We start from the raw sequence: 8,908 nt of genomic DNA on the forward strand, positions 1-8,908 counted from the left end.
TCAAACATACTTAACAACAGAGCCCTTTTGAGTTCATGGAATCATGAGTTTGGGCTCTTTGTTACTACTATGTACCAGCATCTTCCTGTAATATCACTCACCTGTAGTCTGTTGAAAGAAAACATTCCTTCTGAACCATGGAGGCTAGTACCCTGGACATCTGGTAAGAGTAAGAGTTAATCACCATGCACAAAGCGATTGAATCACAGCTTCCAGGCAGTATGTGCAATGTGTGATATAAGCTTTATTCTGTTTCCCTCAGGATGTCTGGGGTCGACCTCATGAAACACTGGATCCAGAGTGGCATAAAATACCTGAACTGGCATTTTGGCTGCATCACAAACCTTTTTAAACTCACAAAGATGAGACACCATATTTTGGGGCAGTGGCTGCCCAGTTTGAGAATGTCTGGCAAATTGGGTAACCACTTTATCGTCACTCGAAAAATCACCAGCACAGAAAGAACCTCAGCAAAATCAGTAGGACATCGGTCTCACTGCAATATTGGATACTGAGTATATTCCAGCATAGAAGAGATGGTATGTCCCATTTCCTGGGGGAGATTTTCTATCATTCCAGGAGTTAATAAAGTCAGTGAACTCCTTGAGGAATGGGAAAGATTCAACTTAAGAACTGCAGCTGGAGTTAACAATCTCCATCTTCTTTCGATCTGCCTCCACAGACTGTAAAATGACAATCCTAACGTGGTTTGTCTCTTTGCAGGAAATGCACCTTAGCAATACTTTGGATTCGTGAACCTCAGCCACTCTTCTAACGTCTTGACGCCACGTCTCATTTCACAGGCGGCGCTGCAGACATCCTTAACAATTAGTTAAATAAAATATTCAGACCTTCCTCCATCCACGTTTTAAAGGAGAAACACGGTCAGTATAAACTGGGCTCAACATTACCTCTCCACATGAATCATACCATGGTACTAGGGGGTCCCAAGGCATGCATTCAGAATTTCAAAGATTTCGTTTTGTTTTTATTCCTCATGTCACCTAAAAATCTTTTATAGTTCTATCAGAAAATTTGTGAGATAGTTTCTCAAGGAATTGCATGCCAGTCTGATTTTTAGGTAGTGTTCTTTGGGGTGCCCTGTGAGGAATATAAAATATCCCGCTAAATTTGTCTTAAGTTCTTAGCTGCTGAGTAACTTTTCTGAACATTTCAGTTAGCCGGCATTGGGACAAAGAAAAAATTGTCTAAGCAGCTTCCTGCACGTGGTGCTTCTGAATGTAGACTATCAACTATTACAGGACCTCAATCAAGTAAAAAGTTATGGCAAATGTGTTCTGATAAGGTATGATTATCAGGGGCACCTGGGTGGCTCAACTGGTCAAACGCCTAACCCTTGATTTTGGCTCAGGTCATGATCCCAGAGTCGTGAGATCAAGCCCACGCAGAGCATGGGGCCTGCTTAAGATTCTCTGTCTCCTCTGTCTCTGACCCTCCCTTGCGCTCTCTCTCTCTCTCCCCCTTCTGCCCCTCTCTCCAGTTGCACACGTTCATGCCCACACGCACACACACCCACACACACTCTCTCTGTCTCTCTTAAAATATATATAATAAAGGAAAGAATTGTTTATCAGTCTTGGAAAAATTGTTCCCCATAAAAAAATGCTTTACTCAAAAGATTTTAACAAGATCTGCTCTTCGATGCTTTTCTTTGTCTAGATGGATTTCATTGGTTTCAAAGTCAAACATAAACAGTTCAACTGCTCACTTGGTTTCTGGATTAAAGGAATCCATAAGCTTTTTAATCAGTGAGTAATTTTCACAAACTTTGATTTAATTCTCCACTTGTGTTTAACTTTTCGATTGTGGTGCCAATACATCTTCAAGGTTTATCTGCTTTGAATGAGCAATTTTCACAAAATCAGCCCCTCTGCCCGAGGCATCCTGAAGTGCATCCGCAGAGAGTGGTGTGGGACCCCGGCAATGTAGGATATGCAAGCTCGGCCAGCAATCCTTTCTGAGGGATTTTTCCTGTGCAATTTGAAATTCTTCTGACGTACTGAGCTCAGGAACTCCAAATGGACCTCCGGGTGCTCGATGAACAAGTGCAGCCAGTCGCCCTGAGGCTTGACATTGAAGACCGTGCCCCACAGGGAATAGCTGGTGCTGACTCGGGTGGCTGGGATCCTGGCTGAGGCTCCCAAGCCTTCGGTAGCTCAGCAGTGTCTAGAACAGACGCTTCCCCAGAGCTGCAAGGCCTCCGGCCTCAGCGCTGCAGCTCCTGCCTGGATTCCCTTGACTTTTGCTTTCCATGTGTTTTTCAATGTTTGTTTATTTGCTTGTTTAGAGAAAGAGAGAGGGCACATGCGAGGCAGGAGGATGGGCAGAGATAAAGGGGGACAGAGAATGCCCCTCCACATTCAGTGAGGAGCTCAAATCAAGAGTCACAATCTCCACCGACTGAGCCACCCAGGCTCCCCTGCTCTTTATTTTCTTCTTCCTGCCAGCTTTGGTTTAAATCGGCTATGCTTTGGTAACTTCTTGAAGTTAGCAAACCTTGAAGTCAGGTTGAGACCTTTCTTCTATTCTAAGATGAACATCCCTTTAAATTTCCATCTGAGCACTTCTGTAGCTACACTCCACAACACTCAGTTTTCAGTTTTCATTCATGTCAGAATTTCTTTTAATTTCTCTGGACTTTGCTTCTCTGACCCCTTGGTTATTTTAAGGCACGCTGTTTAATTTCCAAATATGTTGGTATTTTGTAAATATGTTATTGATCCTGTTGTGATCAGAAAACACACTTTGTTGGATTAAAATTTTTTTTAACGTTTTGATTTATTTTCTGAGAGGCAGAGAGAAACAGAGCATGAGTGAGGGAAGGGTAGAGAGGGAGACACAGAATCTGAAACAGACTCCAGGCTCAGAGCTGTCAGCACCGAGCCTGACGTGGGGCTCGAACCCACAAACCACAAGATCATGACCTGAACTGAAGTTGACCACTTAACCAACTGTGACACCCAGGCACCCTGTCACACTTTGTTGGACGTTAAAGTGATTGAGATTTTTGTTCTGATTCAGAATATGGTCTATTCACGAATTTTCTATGTGCAGTTTCAAAGAATGTGTTTCTGGTTCTTTGAAAGTATCGATAAAATTGTCAGATTTCTAGCACTACTGACAAAGAAATAAGGAGTAAAGACACCAATTACCAATATCAGCAGTGAAACAGGATGTCACCATAGATCCTGCAAACACCCAAAGGATGACAAGATTATGCTGAGAACAACTGTACACACACATATTCTACAACTTACATAAAATGGACCAATTCCTTAAAAAACATAACCTACCACAACTCACCAAATATGAAATAGATAATTTGCATAGCCCTGTGACTATTTAGAAAAATGAATTCATAACTTAAGAGCCCTTCAAAAAAAATAGTAATCTGCAGGCCCAGATAGTTTCACTGAAGTTCTACCTAGCCATTAAAGAAGAATGAACACCAATTCTACACAATCCCTTCCAGAAGAGGATAAAGGAAGGAGTAGTATCCAATTCATTTTATAAAGCTAGTGCTACATCGATTCCAAACTCAAAGGCAATACGAGAGAGAGAGAGAGAGAGAGAGAAAGAAAGAAAGAAAGAAAGAAAGAAAGAAAGAAAGAGTAGGGGAGGGGAGAAGGGAGGGGAGGAAAGGGAAGGGAAAAGAAAACTACAAAAATACCCCTTGTGATAACAGATGCAAATCTTTAACAAAGTATTATCAAATGGAATATGGAACTATAAAAAAAGAATCATAAACCCGAATAAGTTGGATTCATTTCAGAGATCAATGCTTGATCAATATTTGATAATCAAACAATGAGATCCACCATTGTTAACAGTCTGAATTAGAGAAAACAGGTTCATACCAATTGGTGGAATAAAAGCATTTGACAAAATTTAATAGTCATTCGTGATAAAAACTCCCAGATAAAAAGGAATAGAGGGGACTTCTTCAATTAGAAAAATAGAATCTACTCTCTCTCTCCCTTGCTCTCTACCCCTCTCCTACTCATGCTCATTCTCTCTCTCAAAATAAATAAATAAATATTTTTTTAAAAAAAGAAAGGATAAATAGAATCTGTGAAAACCCTGTAGCCCACATTCTATTTAATGATGGAAGTTGGAGTACTTTCTGTCTAGGATCTAGCACAAGGTAAGGATGTCTGCTCTCAGCACTTTATCCAACCTAACGCTGGAAGATGTAGCCAATGAAATAAGGCAAGACCAAAAAAAGAAAGAAAGAAACAAAAGGCATGCATACCAGAAAAGAAGAAACAAAACTGTACTTTTGGGAGGAGACATAATTAGCTATGTATAAAGATCTCAGGAATGTATTAAAAAAGAAAAACCTCCTAAAACTAATGATACCAAAATTAAAATGGTAAGACTGTGATGGTTAATTTTATGTGCCAATTTCACCAGGCTAAGGAATGCCCACATAGTTGGTAAAACAATATTTCTGGGCGCATCTGGGAAGGTGTTTCAGGAAGACACAAGCATTTGGATCAGTCGACTGATTCAGTGTGGGTGGGCATCATCCAACTCCTTGAGGATCTGTACAAAGCAAAAAGATGAGGGCATTCTCTCACTCTTCTTGATCTGAGACTTCCACCCTCTCCTGCCCTGAGACAAGAGTTCCTGCTTCTCCAGCCTCCAGACTCAGGACTCACACTGAACTACACCACGGGTGTTCCTGGTTCCTCAACTTGCCAACCACAGAGGGCAGACTGTGAGACTTGTCAGCCTCCACAACTGCATGAGCCTCTCTCTCAATATATAGTTGGATATAGATACAGATACAGATACAGGTATAGATATAGATAGTATAGATAGATATAGATATCCTATATATATAGTTGATGATATAGATGATATAGATATAAATATAGATATAGATGATATAGATATAGATAGTGGTATAGAGTTTATAGAGTTACATAGTTATATAAAGTTATATCATTTTATATATAATATATAAGAGGCTATTAATATACACAATATGGATTACTCTCCGGAGAATTCTGATGAGTGGAAAAAAAATCCAAACCAGAAGAATTATGTAGTGTATGATAATAGCCTTGAAATGCCAAAATTTTAGAAATGCATGACAGATTACTGGTTGCCAGAGGATAAAAAATAGAGGTGGAAGAGAGGTGAGCTGTAACTATGGAACGGAATGCAATAATAATGAGCTCACCTTGTGGTGATGCAATGCTCTGTACCTTGGCTATCTGAGTGCAATATTCTGGTAAAGACCTTTTCCATTAGATGGATACAGTGTTACCATTAGGTCATACTGGGTAACTCCTCTGTCTATGGGATCTCTCCATCTTGTATCATACAACTGCGTGTGAATGTACAACTACCTGAAAATAACTTTCAAAACAGTGTAATTTAAAAAGTATTAAAGTTCAGGAAACAGGCTTTCCCAAACTGATAGTATCATTCATTATACACAAAACAGATTTTATGAAAAACAATTTGACACTGTATTGCAAATGTATTTTAAGTCTCCCTACCTTTTTACTCAAGCATCTCTTTCTAAGGCTTTGACACTATATATAATCACATTATATTCTGTTTAAAGTTTCCATTATTAAAATTAAATGAGTTGATGAGATTTTTGTGCACAAAAAGGAAACTTACCTAAATGCCCGAATATAGAACGATGGCAAAATAAACTATGTTGTTTACATAGAATAAATGCAACCATGTATTTGGATGGTGCAAACAATGAGTAGAGAGAGCAAACTGTAAGACTATGCTATGTGTAATTTTAATTCTGTATTGATAATAGCCAAGTGTGTACTTATTAATATTTCATCTAAATATACTAACAAAGATTGTTTGCTTCATCCAACTTTAGTCAGGCCTAAATTTTCTCCTAGACCCATGTGTGCACAGCTGAAAATCCAGTTTTAGCAAGAATCCTGCTAAGTCAGTTTAATCAGAACTCAATATCTGATCACTCTAGAAATCTGATCAGATTTTTCATCCTCCACCACCTGTAGGTGATGTCTGATCACCCTGGCCTGTGGCCTGCAAAGAATCCAGCGAGGTTGATTTAGCCAGAATGCCTTTTACACCTGATATTTCCTCTTAGTAATTTTCATTCACTGCCCCCACCCTGATCCTTGGCCATTAATTCCCACATACTCATGCTTTTTAGGTGTTGAGCCCAGTATCTGTCCTGCACTGTGAAATCCATTATAGTGGGACCTACATCTATCCTAACAGTCCCGAATAAAGTTTGCCTTAACCATCTTTAACAAACGTCACTGATTATTTTTTCCTTTAACAGTATTTATACCAAAACAAAAGTAATATTTATGTCTAGAAAAGAAATTAAGGGCTTTTTTTATAATGTTCTTCTTTATATATTCCTTGTATTTTCCTGATTTTCTACAATTAACATGTTAATTTCATAATCAGAAAAATAATCCTCTAAATTGAAGTTAATACTCTAAGACAAAAAAAATTGATTCTACCTTTTACAAATAGATTATGAATTTCATGCAGGGCAAATTGACAGCTAGTGTTATTTTCGTTCTCTATAACCTTGTTGATTTCTTCTTCACTTGTTCCATCAATTACTGAGAGAATGGTGAAGTCTTCAACCATAGGTTGGATTCTTTTTTAATTTTTTTATGTTTATTTTTGTGAGAGAAAGAGAGAGAGAGAGAGAGAGAGCACAAGTGGAGAAGGGGCAGAAAGAGAGGGAAACGTATTATTTGAAGCAGGCTTCAGGCTCTGAGCTATCAGCACAGAGCCTGACATGGGGCTCAAACTCACAAGCCATGATATCATGACCTGAGCCAAAATCCGACACTTAACCGACTGAGCCACCCAGGCACCCTGAACTTCTTGTTTTATTTCTCATTTTAGTTCCATCAAGTTTTGCTGAGGTTTTTTTTTTTGTTTGTTTGTTTGTTTGTTTTAATGAGGTTTCATGCCCAGCGTGGAGCACAATGCAGGATTTGAACTTAGGACCCATGAGATCAAGATCTGAGCTGAGATCAAGACTCAAATGCTTTTACCAACTGAGCTACCCAGGTGCCCTGCAGGTTTTGCTAGAATCTTGAAGCTGTGTTGTTCGATTCAAAATCATTTAGGGTTGTCTTGTCTCCCCACTGAGTTGACTCCTGGCTCTGAAGTCTGCATTATTGGAAATTAGCACACCTACCCCAACTTTCTTTTGTTAAGTGCTTGTCTACCTAATCTTTACCTTTAACTTACCTATGTTTTTATATTTAATGGGAGTTTTTCATAGACAGCATGTAATTTGGTCTTGTTTTTTAATTCAATGTAACAGGTTCTACTTTTTTAGTGGGAGTATTTAGATCATTTTGTTTAGCCTGGGCTTAATGCAATGATGCATATGGTTAAATTCATCTTTCTATTTCTCCCATGTGTTCTTTGATTTTCTCTCTTTATGTCCCTTTCTGTGGACTATTTTGACTATTTCTGACTATTTCTTTTATTTCATTTTACCTCCCCTGCTTGCTTATAAGTTAACTTCTTTATTTTATTTTTGTGTATTTTCTAACTTTCCCTCCAGAACCTTGAAAGCATTACTCATGGTTATTTTACCATCCTTTTTATTTTTTTTTTAATTTTTTTAATGTTTTATTTATTTTTGACAAGAGAGAGATAGAGCATGAGCAGGGGGAGGGGCAGATATAGAGGGAGATACAGAATCTGAAGCAGGCTCCAGGCTCTGAGCTGTCAGCACAGAGCCAGACGCGGGCTCAAACTCACGGACCGCAAGATCATGACCTGAGCCAAAGTCGGACGCATAACTGACTGAGCCACCCAGGCGCCCCTTTACCATCCTTTTTTGATAGTCACCACTTATCTGGGCCATACCTTACAGGCACATAATATTTTCTTGTATCTTATAAGCACACGTCCTCCTGTCTCAGCACAACATTACTCTGGGTTTAATCAATCTCATAAGTAGGTGAGCTGGATTCGGGTTTAGTTGTTGCTTTTGTTGTTTCCAGTGACCTCAGATTCCACCAATGTAGTATTGCCTCAACCTTCAAACCCTTCCCTGACTTCCAAACAGGGTAAAATTCCAGAAACTGCCTGGCCTAGAGGTCTCTGATCGCTCTGTCTTCCACCTTCCTCAACTTTTAACCTACTCTCTTCCGATTTTGTAGTCAGGATAAGCTCTCCAATGTCTTCAGAGGCTGTTTTTGCTTTTCAATTCTAGTACTGTTCACAACTGGCAATTATATGTTCATTTCTCGCCTAATTTATTATTTTTACTCCCTTACTGAATTATAATTTCCATGAGTGCTTAGCACAGTCTGACATATTGTGTGTTCCCAGTAAATATATTTTTAAAAATAACAAATGAACTATAACAAGAAGAAAGCACACCAATTAAATTAAGACTAGATGTTAATTAGGAGCATAATGGAATTACCTAGACCATGTGTGCAATGTTGAATAATTTCAGGCTTACAATTTTATTTTACATGGTGACTCTCTACTTTAAAATATTATTATATTTGATTCATTTCCTTAAAGTATGCTAAAACCATCAGAATTAAATAGATTTTGCTACAAAAGCGGCCTGTTCTATTTAGAGAAGTGCAATTACTTTGATTTAAAATAGTGGCTGATGGTCTCTGGGTCTGTGTACAAATTCAATAATCTAAATGTGTAAATAGAAGCATGTGGGGTTTATAAAAGTTATCTTGAAACTTGTGCCACACTTAACCACTTTTTTGACACTGTAGTTGCAAAAACTAAAAAAAATTAATAAGGTAAGAATTTCGACCACTATGACCTTCTCCCAAAATCTTACATATATATTTTTTCTTTTACATCATCCCCTGACATTTAGCTTATGAACACAGCCTGTTCACCTTAGAGACAAATAAGAAAA

The 8,908-nt window shown here is 38.5% G+C and overlaps 1 pseudogene; it reads right to left on the minus strand.

Annotated features, from left to right (window-relative positions):
* Positions 1 to 203: 203 nt before the first annotated feature.
* LOC113595826 (mitochondrial intermediate peptidase-like) lies at positions 204 to 6,633 on the minus strand (annotated as a pseudogene).
* Between the last annotated feature and the right edge of the window lie 2,275 nt (positions 6,634 to 8,908).

This window comes from Acinonyx jubatus, chromosome D2, assembly GCF_027475565.1.
Source record: "Acinonyx jubatus isolate Ajub_Pintada_27869175 chromosome D2, VMU_Ajub_asm_v1.0, whole genome shotgun sequence".
NCBI lineage: Eukaryota > Metazoa > Chordata > Mammalia > Carnivora > Felidae > Acinonyx > Acinonyx jubatus.